This window comes from Oncorhynchus mykiss, chromosome 21, assembly GCF_013265735.2.
Source record: "Oncorhynchus mykiss isolate Arlee chromosome 21, USDA_OmykA_1.1, whole genome shotgun sequence".
In the NCBI taxonomy this organism is placed as follows: Eukaryota; Metazoa; Chordata; class Actinopteri; order Salmoniformes; family Salmonidae; genus Oncorhynchus; species Oncorhynchus mykiss.
The window spans coordinates 31,096,360-31,124,161 of record NC_048585.1 but is presented as its reverse complement, the minus strand read 5'-3'; the positions used below and the strand labels follow the sequence as shown (position 1 = coordinate 31,124,161).

At 43.3% G+C, this 27,802-nt stretch overlaps 1 non-coding gene across 1 annotated transcript; it reads right to left on the bottom strand.

Moving 5' to 3' along the window:
• Positions 1-19,949: 19,949 nt before the first annotated feature.
• Positions 19,950-20,020, bottom strand: trnaa-ugc. Its single transcript has one exon. It is a non-coding gene; the product is annotated as a tRNA-Ala (tRNA).
• Between the last annotated feature and the right edge of the window lie 7,782 nt (positions 20,021-27,802).

Genomic DNA, 27,802 nt, shown 5'->3' with positions numbered 1-27,802 from the left:
TGTCTATTGTTTAATTGGACAGATTTTTTTTTTTTTATCATCCAAACAATGTGAATGTTAAGTATATTTATGTGCTTGTTTTAGTTTTATGGAAGACCGTGTTTAGCGGAAAGCAGTATGGAGAATGTGAAACTGGCTACAATATATCTTTATGAGGCATGAAATAGTATAAGACTGCATATGAATTTGGTAGACTCCTGTATATTGCAAATTGCGAAATTAAAGCCGAAGAGTGATGCATGAAAATAGGTGGATTTGAAATAGTTTCATTTAAAAGTTGCCAGTTGCTAAAAAACAAAAAGCAGCGGAATATAGAATACAGCCCTATTCTGCTTCTCAGTCCATTGAGGAAAGTCAAATAAGATTAATTGTATTTGAGAGTAAAAATGTAGTAATTTATACTGTAAAACCATTGGTGTAATCTTTATTTAATTACACCCATGGCAAGAAGTCATATCCACTCTTCTTCCAAAGCCAAACACTACACAAATCTTCCCTTCCTCCATCTTTCTCTCTCTCTAGCCCATTTCCTCTCTCTCAATTCTCTACAGTTTAAAGAACCCTTCCACTATCATTATTAGTATTGAACTCATTTCTAAATTCAGAAATTGGCTAAGGATTATCATTCATTGTGGTGGATAGTAAAATCAATAGCTTTTGTGTCTGCTGGTGCTGAGGCTCTCTCTTTCTGTGCTGTGGGTTGGAGGAGTGTGGCGCAGTGCAGAGTGTGTGTGTGTGCGGAGTGGTGCATGCGGCCGGAGAGTGAAAACTGGGGGAGTGGGGCCACCTCTTGACGACACATATACACACACACACACGCTCTCTCCCAGAGTCGGCCATGCTGTGACTGCTGGTCCTCCCTCCCTCTCACTCACTCACACACACACACACACACACACACACACACACACACACACACACACACACACACACACAGAGAGAGAGAGTCGTGACAGAACAGGACGGCTAATTCCAATGAGAGCCAAATCAATCAAGTTCTTTTAATCACCACTCTGCTTTTATAGTGTGGCGTGGTAATGATGAAATTCTACGTAGGCCTGATCCCCAAAGAAATGAAAACCCCCCCTCCACCATCACCACTACCCCCATGTGGATTTGAATGTAGCAGACACTCACTCAAGTCTGATGATTTTCATTTTTCAATTACATTATCTGATTAACTAATCAATTGCCAGGCTTATCAATAATTAATGTTTTTACTGACTATTAGAACTTAGGAGATAAAATGGCAACCGCTTTTTTCCTTTTTAATATATTTAATGTGTCCCTCTGTACAGACTTTGATATATAAACACAAACACAAATCTTCTATTTTTTCAAAGGAGACATCCTTCTTTACATTTTCCCCCATCATTAACATTGTTATTAGAATATAAATACGGGATTGGTTTGATAGCCTTATACATATTGTATAATATTATATGATACCCTTATACTGTGTAGGTTATTATAATGTAGAAATTCTGACTCAATCCGAGCACATGATAATAATCATGTTTACAGAATAAGACATTCAAAATAAAAACAACAAATTAATACAGACATTACAAACCAAACAATACCACCACTACTACTTCTGGCTGCCATGGATTGGCTGCGGAGGCGAGGCCACCGGTGGAGACCTCAGAGGGGTGTCAAACGTGTGCGGTTCTGGATCAATGTCTCACTCCGCTCCCCCAGCTGTAACTGTTGTTTCACACACTGAGCCTTTGTCTGGGGCTCAAGACAACAGCCAGCAACAACTGCTTACCTTCTGGCCCTCCAGCTGCCCGGCCGTGAACTCGTTACAACCTGTTACACCTCACAGCGCCCCCTCTGCCTCCCCGCTTTGATGCCTCTAATCGTGGGGTAAAAGTCTGGTGGGCCAGGCTATGAGTCGATGTCTCACTTTCTTTCCCGACCCCAGCCAGAGAGGGTCAGAGAGGGTCTCGCTGGGCCACGGTGTTGGCGCAGCACCGCCCTCCCTCCTCAGAGCTGATAATTAGAACCTGGCTCTCAGGTTACTCACCTCAATGCTAGGAGCTCAGACTGTACGAGAGAACCCGTATGAGGGAGAAGGTGTTGTGTCCACATATGGGTGTTGGTGTCATTCAGTGAAATCTAAGCTGATCAAGATGGGTTAGTTGACGACATCACTAAAACGGTGAGCACACTTCAATGGGGCAGAAGTCTGTGTGTTGTTGTGATTCTGCATGGCCAGATAGCTAGCATCAATGACACGAAACTGCCATGTGGGGAATCGTAGGTGGCTTTTTTTCGGCTAGATTCATCTTGTTATTGATACCATCTTGTTTTGAGGTGTTTTTACTGTCACGTCTATGCTAATTATGGCTTCGATTTGTTAGCTAGCTAACCAACAACTGTAACGGTGTATTTGAGAGACAACAAGTGCTCATTGTGCAAATGTATTTAGGTTTTCAATAAATATTGGAGAAGAAATATAGTTTACATGTTGTCAACCATTTAAGACAACCCTGTCTGTTTTGCCCTATAGTTGCTAAACAACCAACCAGTCTTTTGTATATTTGACTCTTCTGACTATTAGAGTCTCTGCTGTTCAGGTATTCTGGTTTGAGTTTACATACTGTATTCCTGACTGTTTGGTCTGTTGGATTGCTGTTTTGTTCAGGCAGTCTTTGTTTGGTCACTGGAGTCTACCGGAGTTCATATTCCATAAATCTGAGAATGCCTTCCGTCTGGGATTACAAGTGGCTACCAGCAGCATTGACAAGGAAGAAAGACAGTGCTACAGGAGAGAGAGAGAGAGGCTACAAAAGAGAGAGAGAGAATGAATGATACAGAGAGAAGGAAAGAGAGAGAGGAGGAGGGGTCTCTTTTCCATTTAGCCCGGCTAGCAGAAACATCTGTCAGCACTCAGCCACTTGTGATGAGGAGAGAAGCTGGTATGCGGCGGGCCCAGCCCAGGAATCATTGGGGCCGGTGAACTTGGCACGACTGCCTTGTTTATTTGGCCTGACCCCGCGTTCGCTCCGAGGTTACGGGACCTGCTCAGTGAAAGGAGCTTTTGTCCTGCAGGAGAAAATCTGTTACAAATATTTACCATGGGGGAATGCAAAGGCATGGCCCCACGCCAGCCAGACTGAGGAGCTATAAAATTCACTGCACATTCTTGAGTTAGTCCCCTCTTTTAAAGCCCTGGCTAAAGTTGTACCCTTTTTTATTAATGAGATGACATGCCGTCACAGAATATTAACCATTTATTTATGGCGCCGTTAACGCATGGATCCTATATGATTTCCTCCAGCCCCAGATTTATTCTATAATTCAACATCTGTAGTTAAAAAGAAGACTGCGTATATATACAGTACTGTATATTTTATGTCTCATCCCGAACATGAGTGGAATTGTAATAGTCTTTGATTGTATGTGTTGAATCCAAGTCAGTCTATTTGCCTCGTTGCCCTCTCCTTGTTGTTGAAGACATTTTAAGACGTTGAAATGCTTTTATACCTAAAAAAAAAAAAAATGGAACACATCCCTATGTACTGCATTCTTATTCCACTGGGCGCCTGGTTAGGTCAGTGGTAACACATGCAATTTCAAAAGGCTGCATAAATTCCCTGTTTTTTTTTATGGTTTCCTCAGAAAATGCCACACTGGGTTTTAGCTTGAATAAATCTGCCTGTTATATATCCACTGTCAAGCACCCCTTTTTACCCTTGCAGCCGGACCTTGCGTACATCTTCACTCGCACATTGACATGCAACAAAGCTAATGGCGCCCGATACAGGAGGGCCTAATCTCGACTAACTGACAAGATTTAAATTGAGGAGACATCTTCCGCTGATTAGCTCCCACACCCACAATTATCCAACTGGGGTGTCAAGCAAGGTTTAACATCTCCACTGATTCTGCTCTCTGGAGACAACCGGGAGGAAATGCAATCGCTTTTAATAACTGCCGCTTCTCCTCCTCTCTCCTCTCCTCCACACCGTACCGAGCGAGGCTGCCTGCCTGGCTCTCTCAGCTGCACCGTTTCCAGACATTCAAGCTCCCTTCAAAATTAACCTTTCCAGTGAAAATATAATTTCGCACAAAATGAACCCACCAAGTAATTTTTTTTCTCTTCCCCCAGAATAATTTATTCAAATTGCTCCGAACTCAGAACAGCAGAGCAATCGGTAGACCAAGGGAGTGGACCCTGGAATTCTGGATCTCTTTTTTCTTTTGCTGAAAAAAAGTTTATGTACCTTGCTGTCTCTCCATCCCACCATCCTCAGGTTGGTTCTCTGGTGGCTGGTAACCCTCTTGAGTCCATACACCTCATTAAAATTCGACTGATCTGAATATTTTTGGAAGTATGGTATGATTGCCTCTCCGTGACATGTAACAGCCTGGTGTTATTTTAATCACAAGCACCCATCGGGCGACACACGACGCCAATGACATTGAACCACTCCACTTGACCCCATTTTACGAGTGCACGTCATTTCAGGGGGACGGTGTTGGAGGAAAATAAACTTACCTGGCATGATGGACACCCTCGATAATTATACTCTTCTTTTTATTTTCCGACGCCAGAGCGACATCAGCTCGGCTTATACTTTCCCTCAATCACGAGATGTTTTTCACTCTAATGAAGTGTTTTCTTCCAGCGACGGAACGAGGACACAAAGCAAGCTGATTAATAATTTACTGTTTAGTTTTACTAATTGATCTGTTTGGGGAGCAGGGATAAAAGTGGAGATGCATCCTCAGATCACAATGCTTTCATATGGCATTTATCCACAAGTCACAACAGGGTCCCACAAGATGAATAATGAAGCAAACAAGATCAAATAAATATCACTGGGGACCAGCAAGAGCTCCCTGACAAATACCAGCAGAATTTACCTTGGGTTTTTTCTCATTTGCTCACAACAAAGTAGAAGAAGAAGAGGAGCAACAGAGAGGAGGACGTTATTGTGCTTCTAGTGTGATGCAGGGTTTACAAGGACATAGGCTTACTTGACTTTATAACCATACTTTCAGTTTCATTCAAAAGGATGAGAATGCAATTGTATATTTAAGCAATAAGGCACAAGGGGGTGTGGTATATGGCCAATATACTCCGGCATGACGCAACGCGGCCATATACTACCACAAACCCCCGAGGTGCCTTATTGCTAATATAAACTGGTTAGCATTGTAATTAGAGCCATAAAAAGAAATGTGTCAATGGTCTGATATACCACGGCTGTCAGCCAATCAGCATTCAGGGCTCAAACCACCCAGTTTATAATTTCCTACACAGTACGGTGACAAAACTAAAACATGAGTTTGCCTACGCAGGTCGGAGTTACGTACATAGGTGTACGATTTTGTAGTAAGTTCACAGAAGAAGCTATATTCTTTCACACACGTCCTTATTTTATCGGCTCTTGTGGTATCTACGCACCACATTACCATATGATCAAATTACTTTTTCACTAATAGTCCTACAGTTTATTGGACCACTTACAGTGCGATATGTTTCTCCATGTGTGTGGTCTAGCTGTACGCTACACATCCCTGCTATAGAGTATATTATCTCATTGCCCCTGTGTGTGTACTGTACTACCTACATGCTTCCCATGATAAACAGTGACAATAGTTGGGTGATTTGGCCCAAGGTCAGACATTAAAGTCCTCCGACTGATGTGGATATTTATACATGAGACCCGTCCTCATGCTTCCAGCTATTAGTACCCACCTCTAAGCTATTCAATGTGCTAATTTCAGCCAGGGGGGGACTAGGGAGGGGCACAGTAATATGAGTTTCTCTCTTCTTTCTCTCTCCTAGCAGTGTAACACCAAGGGGGATTAAATGTGAAATGAAATACATTTCCCTGCCATAAGACAAGGTCTTAAAAAAAACGAGGATGTGGGAACATATTTTGTACTGGAGATATTCATCTGCTCTAAGTCTTGTTCATGCATGGATGGAAAATATGGTTTATTATATAGCTGCATAGGGACATATTTGCATGCCTATTTTACATATCATTGTTTCATGGATATTCTGTGTAGTCTGATAGTGTCTTTTAATGTTTATTTGCCACTGTATCTTTTATGATTATGGGTGTTATCCTGTAAATAAGCACTAAGTAAGATAGTAATACATCGAAGGCTCCAGGTCTGAAGAGCTGCAATGTCTATTCCCATGTTCCCATGTTCCCATATTCCCATATTCCCATGCTCTCAAATGGGCGCCTCCACTCCCAAAGGCACAGTATGTCATTATGTGTTAACTGTAAGTCGCTCTGGATAAAAGCGTCTGCTAAATGGCCGTATCATTATCATCTTACCATGTGACATACAGTATATGTATATAGGAGACCAGAGTGATTAGTGCTGATTGATTAATAGCATTAGTATATTATCTGCTTCCAGTTTTAGCCCTTGTTTACAGGCATATCCTACTACCTGACACTTTTTTATGTATAAACACATCTCAACCACTCCAGTACCACTGCACATTGAGTAAAGTACTGGGCCAGGTAACTTGCTATGTAAGTTAGCTTGATGTGCTAGGAAGTAATAGAAACAAGTTGAGAAAAAAGTTACCTCTGAATCAATTTGTTTCTCCCTGTCTTGAATGTAGAAGTTCTGTGTTGAGATCTCCCAAAAATCAATACGATCTCGTTGTCAGTAATTCAGGTCGTCTCCATGATAACAAGAGACTCTTTCTGCCGTGCATGCCTTGAAACTACTGTATAAATCCTTAAGTATGCCCTTACCTAAGGAAACCGTTTGAGGGGCTCTACGCAACGCCCTTAAACAAATCCCTTAGGTAAGGGGAAATGATTCCTTAAGGGAAACGCTTAAGATGTTTTATGTAGCTGGGCACTGACCTGTATATAGTTGCATTCTCTTGTTTCTGTGACTCGCATCATAGATCTCGAGTGTTTTTTTTTTCTTTTATAATTTTGCATTCATCTGTTATTATCACTGCATTGTTGGGAAAGAGCTTTCAAGGTAAGAAGTTCACTGTATTGTTTTAACACCTGTTGTATCAGGATCCTGTGCACGTGGTGAATACATTTTGAGACTTGAGTGAATGAGGACTGTATGAGAGTCAAACAGCAATGCTCTGCTTGGATTTGCTTTGGCTTTAATGTAAACAAATATAAAAAAAAATTTAAAAAGCCAATTCAGTAGCTTTGATTTGGCTGTAAAAAAAAATTCCAGGCACCCAAAAATAGAAAGCACATTTTGTCATGGATGTAAGAGGTGATGTGCTGCAAGGGGTGGTAGTCAGACTTATGTTAACATAGCAATATTAAAGAGGACAAGCCTATTTCCAAAGGTGAACGTGTAGATACAACTCCAGGTTCAACAAACCAGCGTGTCAATCACAGAGCGATTCTTATTCTACAAAAGTCAAGTGCATATGCCTAAATGCATTATTTATGGCTGAAATAAGCAGCTTAACCGAGTCATGCTACCAGCTATTAGCAGGAGACACACTTCCTCTACGGAGGGCGTGTTTGAAGTCTAAACAACACTAGTATGATTGGGCCCAAAGTATCTAAAGCAATCCCACTGAAGGCTTCTTTTTTCTCTTCCAACAAAGAGATGACTGTTTGTAGTTGTCATGGCAATATCGTGTCTGCCTGTCTCTCTAGACCTAATAACACGGGGGCTAGCTAGATAGCATTCCTGAGCTGAGACCATCACCTAGTTCTGTAGCTCTGCTGCTGTCGTGAGGTTGATGTCTGGTTTAGATCAGCGCCTCGTCTGCCTCTGACGGACAGCACTGATGATAAATGTTACATGAAAAAAAAACGCGTGTTGACTGGAGGCCTTTGTTGATGAACGGCGGCAGCTATCGGTGCTGGAGGCTGTTCGTAAGTGTCTCCTCTTCTCCTCCTTTCCTCCTTTTTCTTTCTTCTGTGTTATTATTCTGCCACTACCTTTCAATTTTTTCCCCATTCATAATAGATTTCCGGAACTCTGTTTTGTGTCCTCATCTGACAGTTTTAGTGTTGTTTTTTTCTCTTAATGTCCCGGTCTCTCGTCTGTGACTTTCTGTAAGCCTGAGGTATTTCCCTGTGCTTCCGAAGTCTGCAGTTCTGTGCCCTAGTCGTACTGCTACTAGAGTGGAGGCCTTTGAAAAGCCTGTGACTACAGCTTTCTGGCAGACCAAAAAACTGAGGGATGGTGGGTGGGTGGTACTCTATTTCTCAACATTTTCTAGCATCGCAGTCATATGATTTGTGAGCTACCAGCACTGTACACACACACACACACACACACACACACACAACTACAGGGGGTCCCACCAACAGCATCCCACTGGTTTCCATCCCTGCCACCCCCAGCCCCATTGCCCTACCGCAGTGCCTCCATTTACCCCTGCTTATTTGGGTGCACTCGACAACACAATGGCAGTGCATTACATGCCCTCAGCCTCCCTTCTCCTCCCCTCCCAGCGGTAATTTCATAGTGGTTACCACATGCATCCTACTTGACACACAATTCACTCTCCGGGAGAGGGCCAAATAATGGGATTTACCCTGGCTTGGTAGCTAGCTTGTGCCTGCCTGCCACCGCTTCCTCCCTAATTACACTACTATCTAGACAAGAGCCCAAGTTCCTGCACTGTCACGCCACCAGCAGCAACATCACCACACCAGAGCCTAATGCTAAATGCACTGGTTCCCCACCACTAAGGGGTCAAGAGGGTGGAAGAGAGTAAATGGTAAATGGCTTGATAGGGTAAATGTGTTATGGGGGCGAATGGGGACTAGGAGGAGAGAGGGCAGGTTGCTTTTCAAATAATCCGTTATGTTATTTTGTGCCAGTACAGTGTCAGTGTGTGTGTGCTTTGCCAATGGAGAGTCAGGATTAATTGGAGATGTTGGATAAATGGCCAGGCTTGGAACACAGCCATAGGGAATATGAATTGTGATTTGAACCAGTTCAATGCAAACCAATAATACATTGCATGTTTATGGGGATATGATAAAGCCTCGCTCTGTGTGCTGTGTGCCGGCTGTATGTTACTCTGTCCACTTCTCGTCTCACAGAGCATTGCCCTGGGTTGTCTGAAACCTAATGCCTTTCTAAGCCTCCGCCCTCTCTCCTTCACGCCCCTTCACAACTAATTAGAATGAAAATATAAAGTAAAAGGCGCCAAACTTTTAATTTATATTCATGAGATAAATGTGCAACATTAGAGAAAGACAGCTTTCCCTATCACTCGCATCGTTTTATCACGCTCACGCACACAAGCATATGCAAAGTGTGCACGCACATACACACACACACAGACACACGTGTGCATACACACATGCACACACACATGACACACAACAGTACAAGAAACAAAGAAAGTAATCAGGAGGAACAAAGCATGTCTGAATGTGCAGTGGCACATTGCTGCTCACACAGGAAGTATTAATTTATTCAGGTCGGTAGTACGGTAGGCTTTAATTATTACAACCAGACGCACACTGCAGTAATAGCCACACACACACCCTGTGTAGCTGTCAAAAACAAGCTGAAACAATTTAATCTGTCGGAGAGAAGAAACTCTCTCTCTCTCTCTCTCTCTCTCTCTCTGTGGTGTAGTGCCTGTAATCAGTCTCCGGTGTATTTTGTGTTTGTTTATTATGTGATAGTGAGAACATGAATGTTGTGTTTGTTTCCTTTGCCTCGCTGACAGTTCCCCACCAAGACTCAAGGAAAATGATAGGCCTAAATAATTAAGCAAATTAATGAGTTTATTCTGTGAGCAGCCAAACACTTAGTACATATCAGGACCGCAGAGACATGGAAAGTATTACTTTTGTATGGAGGGTATTTGTGTGTGTGTGTGTCTCTCTCTCAGTCTGCATTCTGAAATGAAAAGCCTTATCACAGGCCCTTGCAATAGTCAGCTAAGGAATAACAATTTACTTGCATAATATGTTTAAATTGATTAACAGTAAGTCTAGGTTTGCAATCCAGTACAGCTCTAGTACCTCAAATGGCATTCCCTCCTTACCCGATTGTCTTCTTTTTTCACCAGAGTAAGACCTTAGCCCCTATAAACTGGCCATAAATAAATAATGTGGCCGATTTGAACCCCTCCTTAATGTATGTCTGTATATTTCATGATGTGGCCCTGGGATGGCAGGCAGGCAGGCAGGAGCCTAATGAGAGGACATTTTGTGTCTTCGAATGCAGTTGCATTGGGCTTCATTAATTTACCCCTGTGAGAAGGGAGGATACAGGGGCAAGTGTGTGTGTGTATGGGGGGGGGGGTCTGTGTGTAAAGGGGGGGAGTCTGCTTGTGAGTGTGCCTTTGCTTACGTGTATGTGTTTCAGCTTGAGTTTCAGCCTGTGACCACCGCGGGGAGACACCCCTGACTCGTCTGATCAGTGTATAATTACCTTGGAATAGGAAACAGCGATGTAGAGCAACGCCACAGGCCCGTGATGGATGGTGACCCCCTCGCTAAAGATGGCCCCTGTTGTGTCACACAGCGCCACCCCGGGGGCAGAGCAGGAAATGAGCGGTCTTTAGAGGACATGGACGCCATTAGGTCACGGCGGGTGTCCTCTCCTCTGGGCCAATGAGGACAAAACAGGTGTCAGGCAGCTGAAGAATGACCTCTGATGGCCACTGATGTATTCATAGCTACCAATGCAGTTCTGGTCATAATGGTGTTCTTTCGGCTTACTTTGATGTCCTATAGATTTAGGATGTCCATTTCTTTTTTCACTTTCTTTTTCCGTGGCTGTCTTTGTCTCTCTTTTTTGGCCTCTCTATTTCTCTCTCTCTTTGTGTCCCGCTCTCCATCCAACCTGATATCTATTGTCACCCCTCCTCCTGTTCTAGCAGATCCTCCCCACCCCACCCAGCAGACAATAAATATCATGTCACATGGAGGATGGCAATGCTCCTTCATGGAACACTGGCTGTTTATTAGAGGCAGGAGAAGAGAAGTTTAAGAGAAATGCTAACAATGTTCATTAATGGGCCGCGTCCACGTTTGATGAGCCGTGGCAATGTGAGGAGTGGAGCGGGCAACACCGCTGGTATAATGGCTGCCGGTAAACGCCCGGTAATTGTGTCCAAATTGTACAGTGCTGGGGTTCCACCAAGGACTGACAGTGACAGAGCAATTATGGCGAGCCAAGTGGGCTGTGTCAAATTAGCACGGGCCGAGACGATGAGGAGTCATTTCTCTTGCCCTACAAATCCGAGGAGTGATAGATAGATCCTTGATTGTGAGTGATAGGCGAGACCAGCTTTCACACTGACGGTCTGATTTGTCAATAGCTTTGTATTTGAAAGCCGGGTGTGACGGGGGTGTATTGAGATGTTTGGGCTGGGAGGGGTAGTTATGGAGGTTGAGGAGAGCCTAGCATGCTGGGCGACCCGACCCGGGGAGTCCTTTCTCTGGGAAGGTCATCAGTCAATGTTCCTGTCAGCCAAAGATCACACGCCACGGAGCAGCCGACTTGGGTAATTACATGTGACTATGGAGTGGAGATGTCTCCTTTTGTGGGCCTACAGTGACTGCATCATTTATAATTGATTGAAGTCAGCCAAGTCAGAGGAAAGAGCCCTTTGTTTCAACTTTAGAGGACTACTGTACTTCATTGGCTGAGACTTTTGAGAGACTTTTGTCTCTTGTCAATTGTATGAGGGAACTTGATTTTTTTTTTTAAACGCCAATTTCGTGCACTTCTTTTGCCGTATGCAAACGAGGGAGGGCGGGAACAATGTATTGGTTACCTGAGCAAAGTTGTCTCATGAACAGCACAGTAGAGGAAATCGATCGTGCTGATGATCCACCATGTCAATCTATACACTTTTTAATAGATTTCCCTTCATTGATTTGACATATGCTTCTTGGACGCACTTGTCCACTTTTAGGAATGATCAGTAGATATGATGTGATGAAATGTATAGAAAAGCATGTTTAGCCATATTGTAACCATATTTTTTTATATATTGATTTTGGTGTCGTGATATATTCAATAAATCCAACGGGGCATAATATTAGGATTAAAAAATGTAGCATAAGGTGTGAATGCTGGGATTATTTTGGATTATGAGCGTGGATATGTACATAAATCAAAATCTGATATATATGAGTTAATAGTAGTAATTCTATTGTCATCATTCATTGTCAGTCTGCATGAATATGGATATAGTTTTATAATGTAACACCCATTAAGGGTTTTCAGGAAAATGCCTATTAGGTGTTCTCACAAATGTCTTGGCATGCGAGTCTCGTCAAAATACAGGTGGAGAGCGCCCCCTAATATTTGGTGTGTGTGTGTGTGTGTGTGCATGACAACGTGTGTCTAAGTTTGAGTCTAAGTATATCAATCTCGTTACCACCATTAATGTCACTTTCAGCTCATCAATCTCAAATTATATTTAATAATGGATGGCTTTTGGGCATAAATGTTAATGCAGAATTGCAAAGAATTTTCTTTTCCGAAAATGGCATTCTGTATTTATAGAGAGTAGAGTTAGTAGAGTACTTTCCACATCTATGCTGTTTCCCCCCCCAAAAACAAATCCTAATATGTAACTTGTGGCCTGTTTATAACTTCAGCAAACTTTCCACTTAGTGCTATCAAAACCCTTCATACTTCTCAGACAACTGGTTTGATTATAGCTTTCATAATGGTTTGTAAATGTGGCTCAGATACTTTTTACAACTCAGTTTTTGATGCCCTACATTTCTTGAGAGAAAACAGAATCGTAAGTTCCTACAGTGAGTCCGGGCGTTATTGGTTTCAATGTCAAAGCTGATTATCTATTGATATGTGACAGAGGTACGCTTAGTGTAACATTTGTTCATTGAGGGATGTTTGAAAGCTTATCAGCCATGTGGTTGTCTTCAACTCTGAAGTGTGAAATATACATTTTTCTTAGTACTCTGAGACCTACTATCAGGCTGTTAAAACTAAAGTATTCATGATGGCTCCTGTTTTAAAAGTAGCCATTTTGATTCAGATTGTATTTTTATTTTGATAGGAGACAGTACTGCATGGTTTAAGAATCATTAGGATTACATTGCCTTTAGGATTACATTGACTTTAGGATTACATTGCCGTTTTATGCTAACTGCATTGATTTCTTAGTAGCCTATAGCTAGCTAACAAAATAGCCTAATCAATTCTAAAGGTTCTCAGGTTGTATTTAATTGTGGAAGCACTCTGCTCTGCATTGAACACAGGGGTGCCTGAGGACATATCAGTTGATTTCTTCACTTTGGAAATGTCAGAATAAAAAACATTTCCTGCCATATCTTCATAACAGGATGAGTAGTACACTGAAGCCCAACCGAGTAACTTAGATTAGCAGTTAATTATTCACACTGTCCTTTTACCCAACACGCTCTAAAAGTGTTTCTTTATTCAGCTTTTTCTCCTATATAAAATGTGTTCCTGTTTTACACCTTGTAGGGGTGTTGGGGGTTGTCCTCCTACCCTGAAATGTTGGAACACATGTGGCATGTATTTGGAATTTACTTAAAGAGCCATGAAAGTCCTCACGAAGCCCACTTTGGCTCTTAAATGTCCGACGAGGACTTTCGCCCTTCCTCTGATCACCGCTTGTAAAAACGCTGTAAAAATCTGGCGAAAATATCAGCCGGCGATTTGTAGTGATTGGTTGTTTTAAAAGGGGGCTTGAGAACAGAGAACAGGACTAAAATGCAGTATGCCAGTATATGTTTCAGTTTAGTTTAGTCTAACAAGACAAAGTAATAATATGGTCATTTTATCCAGTCATTTCATTTAGTTAATATAGTTAATATGCTTATTAGAGGAGATTTCTTTCAGGTTGTCTAATGACCCTAACCTCCCAACCCCCTTCCCCCATGACATCATTTTTATTAGCATTTGTGTGGGAGCTATTGTTTATTCATACCCATTGTTTCAAAGTACAGCCATTCATATTGAGGGCTCTCTATTTGTCAGCTGTAGTTTTGGTTCCTGCTTTCTCGTCCTCCTGACACACAGAACATTTGACAGGCAAAAAAAAAATGTCCCTCCCACCTGTGTTAGTATCCCGCACAATAAAAAAAAAATGTAAGTCTCACTTCTCTCCTCTCTTCTCTCACCTGATAGGAGGGGCACGTGGCCAATGGGATTTGTTTCTCTAGCCCGGGGTTGCCAACGGAGACAGCCAATAAATAAGCAATCAAAGTGGCGGGAGTCACTAGAAACAAAGGAGCTGTGCCTTTTCGGGAGATGCGAGTGGGGCGAGGGCTTGCATGTATAATGAAGTGAGTGTCGGAAGCAAGGGGCACTTAATCTTCCCCCTAATGGTCATTCGGCTCCATCACCGTGCCTCTCTGGGGGGCATACCCCATAGACCACTCCTCGGGTCACCAGTGTCCCCAAATTGTCATTGGCAGGATATCTTTTTATCAGCCAGGAGAGGTGTTTGCTTGGGCTCTGGCATTAATCCATTCATCATAGCTTTGTTCCTCTAAGAACTCATAGGGCAGACCAAGGGTTTGTGGAAGGAGCTATTTATCATGTGGAGGGAGATATATAGATATGTAACGGAAGATGCATATTTCTCATGGAGTTTTTTTTATTCAAACCCAGCGCCCCTACCTTATCTATTTGTTCTGCTATTCATTTCTGTTTACTAACCGTGACCTCTCGTCATTTGTTCTGTTTATGTCATCAATATTTGTGTTCTGTAACAAACTTGGTGGGTGTCTTAACGTCTAATCAGCAGTCAGTTATTCGTTCTGAACATGCTTTTTCCTTCCCTGTCTTCTATTCGGATTCGTTGTTATAGAGAGCATTATTTGTTTCATGATGTGATCCCTGGCTTCTTGTCATGGTTGTGTGTCAGGCCTATGATTGTGTGACATCTGACCTCTAGCATGGCTGTCTCGTCATGGTTGTGTGTTAGGCCTATGATTGTGTGACCTCTGCATGGCTGTTTTGTCATGGTCTGGTTCCTCACAGGTTAGTTGGGGCCCACTGGACCTTGCTATTATCACATTACTGTCTAGCTCATCTCCAGATTGCAAATCCACCCCAACAAGCTCTGACTCGTTATCCTCCCCCAGATCGCAGGCAATTGATTTAGGGAGTAAAGTCCATTTTCCAATCCTAATTATGCTTGTATATCAGCACATCTCAGTAGTGCATTTCGGTTCAAATTCAATTGATATTTTGTCCACTAAACAAGCTAAACGTGCTTCTGTTGTATGATTTTCCCACAGAAACAGCAACAGATAGCTTAATAGCATCATTTCTAATGGGGCTTGCATCATGCCTAATTCATAGGGTGGTGCTGTGGACGGTCCGCCCGATCCTTCTGCTTTTAACGCACTAGGAGATCCCAAGGAGCATCCAGCCTCTCTTCGGCACGGGTGTCCCTGTGCTCTAGGGGACGAGGGATAAGGATCCCAGTCGGAGAAGAGAGGCTGCTGTGATTTAGTCCAAATGGGTCCGCGGTGGTGATCTCTATAATACAGACTATTATGTGGTCTCACCACTGACACTAATGGGATGTTACAGCGATTTAGAATGATTTAATGGCTCCCAGGTTGGGGCCCTAATGGCCCTCTTTATACTGCAATGCGTATTATGAATGGCAATGACAGTGTTGTGAAGTGCTGCCGTGTTTTCCCCCCCCCCATCTCCGTACCTCTGCTCAAACAGTGTGACAGGTGCCTTTCTCTTCTGCGATGGGGGCGAAAGCAGGGATGGGGGGGGGGGGGGGGGGGGGGGGTGCAGTGTGCACTTGTCCTCGATGGTTGGTTTCCTTAGGTTTTTTTATCTTGCTATTGCTAGATACTTCTGTGATGCACGGACGAGTATTAAATGGTCTGGCTAGAAACGTACAGGTGCATGTTTAGTCTTTCGCAGATTCACCAGATCACATTGACAAAGGTGTGTGTGAATCACACATCTCATCATGACTGCGGTACGTTAACACATACTGTACATAATAGGAAGAAAGACCTAAAATACTATTTGCAAAGATTACAACACCGCTGTGCAACATTCTGTCTAACATTAGGAACAATACTGAAAGTCCATGGAGGGCGTTTTTCAGAAGACAGATTAATGATTTTAATAAGAGAGCACGTCGAAAATCCTGGCCCTCTCCTCTCTTCCGACTCAGAGCTTCTTATCCTTCTGTCGGTCCGCTCATCATTATGGACGACTCACACGGTGGATAAAACCTATTGATCACAGAGAACAGAGACCGCCGAGAGGTTAAGCAAATTGTTCGAACCGCTCCACTCTTTAATGATGCCTTCCCCCGTTCCCAAAGACACCGCTTCTGAACTCCTCACCTCACCAACGGTTCCACATTCATTTGTATTAAACACGAATAACCTGTTTGAGAGGGAGTTTGAGGAGTGTGCAGTGCGCCCTGTTTCGGGGAGGAGGTCGTGGGGGAGACGGAGAGTGTGTTGACCCCTCTGGTGTCGCTGGATTAGACTGGAGGATGGAGGAGGGACCTGTGGGTAGCCCTGGACTTAACACCCCAAAGCCTGGCTCTTCTAGGCCACTCAGTCAACCCTCAACTCAGTCATCCTTCCATCTCCTCTCTGTGAATCAACAGCATTCATGGGCCAGGCGAGAAAGGGGGATTGGTGGAGTGATATAGGGGGGAGGGAAGAAGCGGGAGAGAGAGGGAATTATGGGGAGGAGAGAGACAGAGAGGGAGAGAGAAAGAGAGACTGGGGGAGCAAGGCAGAGACAGAGAGCCCAGAGGATTGACAGCCCCAGCAGTCATTACACGCTGGATTGAATACTAGATTACTCCAAAGTGGCTTAGGGTCAAGCGGCTGTGTGTTCCCTTTTGGCACTCTATGACTTTAATACCCAGCACTGTATTAGTCAATTACTTTCAAAGCCAGGGCTGCTACTCCCCCAATCCTGCCTCCCGACCGTACTTTTATGATGGCAGCCATTTGAAAGGCCACCGGGCTTAACCTCTAACACAGGCCTAAACATCATCTCCATTTTGGCTCCATCACTCATCTGTTAGTTACCTGAGAATGATGGCGGTGGTGATGGAGGGCGTAGCGACCAGGGAGAGAGCCGATACAGTATGAGCCCGCCGTTACCAAGTGGCTGCTAACCGAACACCCTCCCTCTCTCCTCCCTCACTCCTTCGTCCATTTGAGTAACACTCCTCCCATTAGCCCTGTGTTAAATTGCCTCTTCTGAGCATGTCTCCAGCCTCTCCCTCCCTTTCTTCTGGGTGAATGATATGACCTTTAGGTACATCGGTGACAATTACAGGCACTGAGAAATTGAATTATTAGCTTTTTTTCGCCAGCGGAGCCTCCGAGTGTAGGCGGAAGAGGACTAAAATGCTATAATTATTTAGCTAAATTGCCATATTATATTTTTCCTCTCTCCTTTTCTTTTGAAAAGTGAGTGTTAAAAATTGTTCACGGATGTTGTTCAGGAAGAATGTGAAATAATAAAAGGGAAGTGAGTGATTTGAACACCTCCGTGTAACCTCTGGCTGGTTGTTGATTGTCAAGAGGAACAATAGGTCTATCTGACAGAGGGAGAGGGAGGGAGGCAGGTCACTCTCCCTCCTCTCCATAGACTTACCATGGGAAGGGGCATTTCTGACAGCAGGCTGATGTTTGCCTTGATAGTCCTTTTAAACATTTTACTCTGTCTCCTCTATTCAGTCCCTATCTATCTTAATTGAGTAGGTTTTTTCGGAGCAAGCACACACACACACACCCACACACTTATTGCACACATGCACACACACACTTACTACACACACACAGCCCCTCACCCCCACACACCACTACACAGTGCTGTAATTATTTTCTTTCAGAGTTAGTACCGTGGTCCTTTTCTTTCTGCTTAGCCGTTTGTATCGCGGCCTGTCAGCTTGTGGTTTGATTACTCTATCCAGTGATTTAGCAAACCCCAAACCGTGGTGTTGCTAATTAACTAGTGTTTGAGTGGAATAGATGACTACAGGGTCCTCTCAAGGCCACGCTGCCCTCTCTAAAGCCTGGCAATAAATGTGAAGTCTGAGACTGGAGAGGGACAAAGGGGCCAGTGCATATGAAGATGAAAGTCCCTGGACTCCTCGTTTTGGTGCTCACTAGGGTCTAGTTGCTGTCATCTCTGCTCACAGGTCTGCATTAACCTTCTACTTCTATACACACACACACGCACACACACGCACACGCACGCACACACAAACACACACGCACACACACGCACACGCACACACACACACACACACACACACACACACACAAGAACCCATGCAACCACACGCATATACGTAGACACACACACACAAGCATACACTTGCACACACATACGAATACCCCCTTGATATTTTGTATTTATTTTACCCTTATTTTACCAGGTAAGTTGACTGAGAACACATTGTCATTTACAGTAACGACCTGGGGAATAGTTACAGGGGGTAGGGGGATGAATAGCATTTGTTTTTAGCACAGATAGATCTACAATCAGGGCAAATTGTTGTCTTTGTTTGTTTGCCTGTGTGTTCATGTGTATGCATGCTCGCAATGATACAAAATTCCCCATAATATATGCAAACGATGTGTTTGTTTTCTATATGTGTATATATCACTATCTCCATACAGATACCCCACATGTTTGTTTGTACAAATTGCAACGAGAGAGGCTTTCTATAATAAGTCAATTCAAAATAATGAGTGTTTGTTATGGTGACAGGGCCTGAGTAGGGAGGTTGGAGGGAGGGAGAGAGACAGTAGAGTACCATGCTTTGTAGCTCTGCTCAGAGACTACAGCGAGGGACTAATCAGATAGTCCCCCAGTCCTGTCACCTGCAAACCCTGCCTTGTGTGAAATCACATTCACCAACCTCAGCCCTCTGGTTCGTTCCAAAAGTGTCAGCCGGCGCCATGGTAAAGAGGTGATTACTCCACTCCCAGGGATTGGGGAGGAACAGTCAGAAGGAAAGAGGGAAGGACACACTGTCATCTTCCCCAAACAACCAAGAGAGAGGGAGAAAGATAAAGTGAGATAGGTAGAGAGAGAGGGCGATAAAGGAAAGAGAGAGGCCGATAGGGAAGGAGAGAGACAGAGGGAAAGAGAGAGAGAAAGAGAGAGGGAGGGAGGCAAAGCTAGAAAGAAAGGGTCAGAGAGATAGAGAGAGAGAGAGAGAGAGTAAAACAGAGAAAGAGAGGAACAAGAATGAGAAGAATCCCATGTTTCTTCTTTAAGGTTGAATGTGGTGTCTAATAGAAGGAACCATTTGCACGGGCCATAAAGGACATTCATGCTCATCACTGTTCCCCAGCAGAACTCCATTGACTCTTTGTTTTAATTGTCCATGAACAGGCCCATTGTTCTGCTAGATCAAGGTTCGGGAGGACATTTCCTCCAACTTGTTCATTGTTACAGAGAACACATTATAGCCCCTTCATTATTTTTCTTTTGATATTAAGAGTATGCTATTTGAATTTACATAATTCTGTCTCTCTCTGCTCACAGCTCAAAAGCTTGTCGTCCTATAAATATCTTAATTCAACTTTCAGCGTGAGTTCAGATGAGGGAAAATGTATCATCTCTTTACTGTGGTGTATCTGTAGCTATTACTGACCTCTGGTGTTAGTCCAACCGTTGAGTGTACTCCAGTATGTCTCCAGTAGTATTTGTTGAGGACAAGGTTATCTACTGTTCTGATACGCAGTATTTACATTTTTTTGTGAAGGGATACATGCAGTACATATGTAGTTGTGTTATGACATATTTATACATTGATAAATACATCTGACATACAGCAGACACATGTTTGTCCTAAAATCAGTGACACTGACTTGAACCTCTTAACACAAAACACTTCCTTCTATTTGCCAAACAAGGACAATTTGTTCAGATATCAACGTTTGTATGGGGCTTGTCCCATTTTACATTTGAGTAATTTAACAGACGCTCTTATCCAGTAGTGAGTGCATACATTTTCATACTGGTCCCCCGTGGGAATCGAACCCACAACCCTGGCGTTGCAAGCTCCATGCTCTACCAGCTGAGCCACACGGGGCATTTGAGTTGCATCCGAGTCTGCCCCAGGCAGTGTCAGTGGTGGCAGTAGCACAGCAGCCTCCAGTCCACACAGACTTTCTACGGTTGTTTTTCCCTGAAGATGAGGAGTGTAAAACACGTAGCTCTTCTTCTTCTGCTTGGTCAGACTAAGGCCTGTAGGACAGACAGTTGTTCCCTGTACTGTAGCAGGGGGCTTGTCAGACAGAGTCGGGTGACTGCTGATAACCCCTACATGAAGGGGAGGAACAACACTGTTTTAAAGGGGGATATGAGGCCAGAGGCTGGGTGTGATGTTGGAACAGCACCAATGTCTTTGTGCGGTCAGGTGTTTCTTTTACCACTGGTTTTAGAAGATATTGGCATCGAGACATGACAAATGAGGGTTAGGAAATGAACTTACTAATACTCTACGAGTTTTGTCCAAGTTTGTGTAGCCTCGACTTACCACAGGACACGCCCTGTTATTCCATTTCAACAACCTCTGTGTTTATTTTAGGTCTGAATTGTAATTTCACCGCTCTGTCACGTATCCCTGTCTATGTCAGTGGAGGCTGCTGAGGGGAGGACGGCTCATAATGGCCGGAACGGAGCAAATGGAATGGCATCGAATACCAGGAAGCCATGTGTTTGTTGTATTTGATACCATTCCACTGATTCCACTCCAGATGTTAACACGAGCCTGTCCTCCCCAATTAAGGTGCCACCAACCTCCTGTGGTCTATGTGGACTATCTCTGCTGGGTACTAGTATTATAAAACCCCATAGTCTCCCTACTTTTCTCCCACTGCTTATTTCTTACAATATTAATAATGAAAGGCATCTGTTAAGAGGGAGCCAGGGTTTGTATTTGTGAGTAGCTGAGAAGATTTCCAAGGTCGCTTAGAAGGATGAACCAACCCGTTATTCTCCCACCGCGCGAGCCTCCGTGAACCTGTGGACATTCCTGCCGTCGAGGCCGAGCCGAGAGCTTCAAGTATTTTCTAAATATGCAATGAGAGCCCGGGACCTCTTGGCACGGCGTGTGTAACCTTTTTATGCAACAGGGATGTAATTTGCAATCTTTGTTGTGTTAAGAAGAGTTAAATGACCACTCGGGACAGATATGGCCTGACCTTTGACCCTGCGGGGGGGTTCATGAGTGAGATGAGAGCGAGGCGTATTATTCTCCCCGTTATAGACTGGCGGTCCATCAGTATTGCGAGGGCACGCGGTGAAGCCACACGCCCTGGCTCTCGCTCTCTGTTCATGATAAGGTCACTATGTGAGATGATGATGGCGGAGATGGGCCTAGGTACAGTCGCTGACACAATTAGTCTGCTACAGTCTCAGTCTTCCCTAATAGGCCCAGGCCTCCTCTCTTAAGCATGCAGACAGAGAGGGATACGGAGAAAGATGGCACACAGTCACAAGCCTAGGGGATAACTAACACCTAACACACCGCCTGGTGTGGAAAATCTAACAAGGTTATATGCAGGCTTTCTTCCGTTTCTCTCACTGAAATTGAATTTCAATATTTTTCTATTATTCATTATTTCTTTCTCGGGAAAAAAAGTCTGATGATATTGATTGGGGTAGTGAATTTATAAAAGAGGTGGAAGTGCTGGTTTGTCACGGGCACTTTCCATTGGACCTGTCCTCCCTGTCCTTCCACTGCGCCTGCAAAGATGTTCCTGAAAGGGCCCATTTGTTGTATCTGGCGGTGTGGTGTCAAGGCTTCTGAGAGAGAATAGATCTTTCTCTTTAGAAACAAGCACATCCTCTGGAATTCATCTGTCTTGGTATGGCTTTGTCTCCGAGGTGACACACAAGCAAAGGCTCCTTTTGTGCGGCAGAATGAATGTGGCTAACGGGTGTAATAAAAACGTCCAGAACTTGCACAGCGCGTTTGAAGAAAAGCTTCTCCTTTTGTTGGAGGAGCACATATTGTAGCCGAAGATAACTGTTCAAACACAGACAGTGTCGGGTGCAAGATTAGCATGTTTTTCAGCCGCCCTGCATCTTTACTTTAGACAGACTACCTCTAGTGTCAATATCGCCCGTTAGTCGTTGTTATTTTCTTTGTTTTTTTAAGGTGACTCGATCCTTCTGGTTTTTCTATTGCGCCGTAAATAAGGAAAGTGACAAACCCAGATAGCCTAATGCAGGTGTCTCGTTGTCTTAGACTCCGACATGAGAAGTAACGTACAGCCAGCAGGATTAAAACACTGGCTCTCTCTGGTGGAGAACACCTCATACTCATTAAAGACGGACTTATCACAACAGTCAGGCCGATAAGCATCGCGCAGAGTTTGCCGTCATTCATTACGCGCCTCAATGTAAACCCACCGTTCAGTGTGTGTGTGTGTGTGTGTATGTGTGTGTGTGTGTGTGTGTGTGTGTGTGTGTGTGTGTGTGTGTGTGTGTGTGTGATTGTACGTGCTTGCCTGTGTGTGCAGCAGTCCCTTTGTTTGAATGCAAGCCAGGCTTATAATTTTTCCTTCGAGGTGACATATCCAAATAAAGGAAGCAAAGCATGGAGTGACATGTATTTTTTTTGTCTCATGACAAATGGTAACCCAACACCCCCTGAATTACTGAACTGTGTCTGACGACTAATGAGAAAAATGTCCCAGGGGAATCTTTATCTATTGCTCTTGGAGAGCACCTTGGGGACGGGTTCTTCTGTCTGTCACCTTCCCTTCTTCCCTCCAAGCCCCCCCTCCTCCACCCATCCAGTCTCATTGACACTCGTGCTTCTGTAACGCTGTCATGGAGTGCAGCCATTTCACTTTGCACCTCGCAATTAAAATCAGAAGAGGAAGACACTTACTTTCATACCCTCCCTCTCTCAGTCTCAGCACAACCTGCAGCTTTCCTTTTTCTCTTCTCGTTCACATGGAAATAGAAGAGATGGTATGTGTTAAGATTTGAGAGTTTTACCAGAATGACAGGTATGGAATTAATTAACACAGGAGATCTCACGATGCCTTTCAGCTGGAGTAGATAATATCAGTGTTTTACATTATTTTCCTATGATACCACGAAGGGGACTTTGTGATTATTAAACACGTGATACTTCCAAGGTGGAAGAAAAGATTTGCAAGGAGGCCGATGTGTTTTACAGCGCAACCTGTGAGGAAGGAAGGCTTTGCAGTGTGACTTACGGAGTTGATCGGTCGCCTCTTAATTCAGTCAGTCCGTACAGACTTTCCATCTATAGTTTTAGCTACAGACGTCTCGGGAAGTCTTGTCCATCATCTCAGAACCATGCAGGGTTTGGTCTGTGTGTGTGTGAAGTCAAGAAAAGCATTTGATCTTTGTGGCGTTACTATACCGACCTCTGCAGGAGGCCTAGCCACTTTGTGTGTGTCCGTGTCTGACACCTAACTTTTGGCATTTTAAAGGGTAGTTACTTCTGTGCCATAATGTTATGACGGCTGGTCCAGCTTGTGCAACGCTACAAGGCTGATCTATGGAATGACCGTTTTGTCTGGAGAGTACATGAGGCCGGCCAGCTAACACATCAACACAGCTCAGAGATCAGGACACACACACACACACCCACCCTGAGAGAAAACATAATCAGACACAGAGATCAGAGATCACAGCTAAGTAAACAACCCACTTGATTAGTATTTCATTACTGTTCAATTTTTTATTTGGGCTCAAATTGGATATCCGAGGTTGCCATTTTGGCCCGACCGAGGCTTCTTCCTCTCCTGATATTAAACATGGATTATGGATGGCTAAGCTCTTGTCTGCTAGACACCTCAGGAAATAAATAAAAACCCTGTCTGTTCCCTGCTCACTGGCCATTGATTTCTAAGCTACTTACGGGTTGTTTGTATGTACGGACACACTGGAGTGTAAGCTTGTTAAATGTGAAGTGTATCACCTGTCACATTAGGCCCTGTCTCATCTTTCTCCGGGGCTTATCTGCACGTTGAACAGGTTTTATTCCACCCAGCCGCGTAGCTGCTTAGATCGGCCTGTTCTTAGATCAGATTAAGATGTTGCCTCGGCGTCATGACAAGGTACGGCTAACAAGATAATACGTCGGCGCTGTTATGATTTGAACCCAGCGGCTGACACTTACGACGGGCTAAATTGGGTGATCCTCCACCGCTGTTTTAAAGAGTCATCATTTATTTGTGTGTTTCCCTGTGCATTTCTATTCACAAGGCCTATGTAGATCTCTGTAAGAAAAGCAATTGATTTGGGATTTTGTTATCGAGAGTGTGTGGAATTGGTCGATAATTAAACAGATCACGTTATAGGATCCTTCCCTTCTCTCTCCAAAAGTTTTTTTTTTTTTTATATCTCATTAAGAGACTATTCCACTCTACTTGACCTAGCCTTGTGAGTCTCTGGGATCACCCAGTAGATTACTGCACGGTAAAATAGAGAGCAGCCCGGGTTTATTATGCCAAGAAAACTTCTCCGGCCTCTTCTCTTCCACCCAAATATGTCATAAATAATTATCAGTGTGCATGTTCAGCGCTCTGGGGCATGGATATGCTTGTTTAGTTTCAAACGCACCCAATCAATAGGAGGTTGTCATCAAAAATGGATGAGAACACTAGCTTGTGTTTTTTATTTATTTATTTGTCTATTTATTTATTTCATTTGGACTCGTCTCTTTTCTATTTCTTAGGCCACCTTTACCATATGTGTGGATGGATCATGGATGTGGGCCTGTGTGTGTTGTCCGTCGAGGGACTGTGAGATTATGGATCGAGGACAGCGGTCACGATTGAAAATTATTGACAGTTTTTAGAGGTGATTTGCTGCTCCTGTCCAAAGAAAACAGACAGACACGATGATGGACATTTTCAACATTCCTGCTCCAGCAAATTTCTACTACACATGATAATGATGATACACGATGATTAGCAACACAGTCCACCGTAGTCACCTTCACAGTTTGTTTATTCAACAGGCAAATAGTTATTTCTTCCAATGAACCTCTATGGTTAAGAGAATAAAATCATCAGGTTTTCCTATATGTTATGTGAGAATCTACCATTTTCCATGCCCACTTGGTATGAGTGTTAATGTCTCCCTCTGAGTGTGTTTCTCATATTGTGACAATCATTTGTTGAGGTTGTGTGTGACGAGGACGGTTCAAATGGAATCCAATTATGCCTTCAGAGGAAAGTGTGTGAAATAACACTAATATCTAATTATATCTGTTTCCTATGTGATAGAATTACAAGACTTCCTGGAACATGACAGTGTGGTAAACAAACTCACATAAAGCTTCACACAACCCTTAGATGTATAGGCTACAGTCACTATCATGAGAATCATTCAATGAAAAAAACGAATCAAATCAACTTTTAGAAGATAAAACCATTTGATAGAACAATCTCTCTCCCTCTTCCTTCTCTCTCTCTCTTTCTCTCTGTCTCTCTCTCTTTCTCTCTATTTCCATCCCTCCCTAAAAAAAAAGACGCGCAAAGGGAGATTGAAAGGTAAGCTGGCTTCACATGTCACCTGTAAGCTGCCCCGTCCTTTTCCACTGCCCATCGCAACAGTCGTGGCTCTTCTACTTCTCCTCACCACACTGTGTACTTCTACAGTGCACTACTCCTGCCTCTCTCCCTTCCCTATCTGACAAAAGATGCACGTCCTCTCCCTCCTCTCCATGTCAGGTGCGTTTACCATGGCTTTGAACGCCATGCCTCCATGTTTTATTGATTGCTTTGTTGGTTGATGCTGGATTCTTCCACAATGCCTTACCATGGGCCTCATGCATTAGAAATGTACATTCGATGGAGCGAGAGAGCAGGATGAAAGGAGGACGAGGGACGCTTGTTTCTTTCTATTTTGGTGGGAGAGTGGAGGAGAAGGCTCGTTGCTTAGCATTTCAGTATTAATTCATGTTTCCTCTGTTTTTCTTTTTTTTTTTTTGGGGGGGGGAATAAAAGAACACGTGGCATTCATAGTGAGTGTAACTTTAGGTTGAAATTGTTTGAAGATAGACGGCTTGGCCAGGAATAGGTTGGCTTGATTCCCCTTATGTGGACACAGTTCAGTAGCAAGAGTTACTGGTCATATTTAAAGGAGGATAGGACTATGGACAATGGACAACTGTCAAATATATGCCAAACGAAAAAAAACATGATTTCAAAGTTGAACAAATCACACAGCTCTATGCACAATGACTACTTTGAACAATTGACACAGTAAAAAAATGTACATTTACTGGAAAAACTGTGCAGATGCAAAGTTTGGTAACAGAATTAAGGTAAAATCTCCCTCAGTTTTAGTCTGTCACTAAACTCTGCATCTCCACAGTTCTTCCTGGAAATGTGTTTTTGTCAAATGTTCAGTGGAATTGTTAAAGTAGTCATTGTGCATAGAGTTAAATGGCTGGTTAAACTTTGAAATCAATGATTTTTGTTTGGTAGACATTTTAAAGTGAGTCTCGGCGTAATTCCGTTACCATGGAATTGCCCCTCTCTGTGCAGTAGAGGCGACTGAGGGGATTGGTTGAATCTGTCTGCTCCCTACAGCCCTTTAGTGTAAACTGAATGTCCTAGATTTGAAAGTCTGAATGGAATGCTTCTGATTTGTTCGAGTCAATAGATACTGTTAGATACGGCTCTGAATCAATTCGTACATTCATGGCTAGAAAACATAGCAGTAGGTCTACTGTTGTTTTTGCGAGCTAGAGTATAGCCCAGTTGCCTGCGCCCATCCTAGGTGAAATACCATTGATTAAAACATATGTCTGTTACCTTCAACCTGTGATATGTTGCAAAGAAACGTGAAGTAGCAGAAGAAGGAAAAAAACACGAAGACGTGTCGGGACCCGAATTAACGCTCCATGTTTTAGACCCATCGTCAACGGCGTAGTGTCGTACTGCGTCCACAGATGAAGGATCTCACTTGTTGTCAGACACCCTCGACACTTCCAACCGGTTATTAACACTTCTTTCTCACAAGTGTTGTTCTCTATCGCTTCGTTTCAAGGAGCAATCATGTCTATTGTTACAACAAGAGATGTTAATCCTACTCCCCCTGGTCCTAGATCATTTTGTGAAGACAATAATCAAATGGATGTCAGATTTTAATCCCGCTCCCTCTGGTCCTAGATCATTTTGTGAAGACACTTATTAAATGAAAGATTGCAGTCCAAAAAAACATATATGAAGAAAAGATACTCAATGGAAGTAAAAAATATATGTATTATTATCTAAAATATGTTTTGGCATTATGGTCCTAATCAGGGGGCTTCCAAAGAATTCCTCCCAAATCTCCATTGGACTTTTAGTTCAATTTTTTTTTGTTGCCTTGTTCCCTCCTGTCTATTTGTCTAAGGGGTGTTGGAATTGTTGGGGTCGTTTGTAACCGGGGCGTCAGAGCCAAACAGATGTTAACGGTTATAACTGACAATTACAAACAGAGGAATCTCAGGAAAAACTGCACATTTTGTTTATTTAAACAAAACCATTACATGACTTGCCCTCTCATTGGCTCAGAGCAGATTTATTTTAAACGAACAGTTATGCTGATACTTGAATTACTTTCTCAACCCAGTCCAGGGAGTGCAACAATCGGGGTTCCCGTAGACTAAACATAAAATTAAAAAGCAATCTGTGCGATACAGTATGTTTTATAGAAATCTCAAAACTGCACATCAGCGACTTTGCAGAGATAAAAGTGGGCACCGAACGATCCTTCCTCCACCAGGTGAAGAAAGGGGGGATAAGAGGAATACTTTACATTTTTTGCATAAAACTTTAAACTACTTGATTAACGAGCATGCAGACCAGGAGGTAATTATTTTATTGAG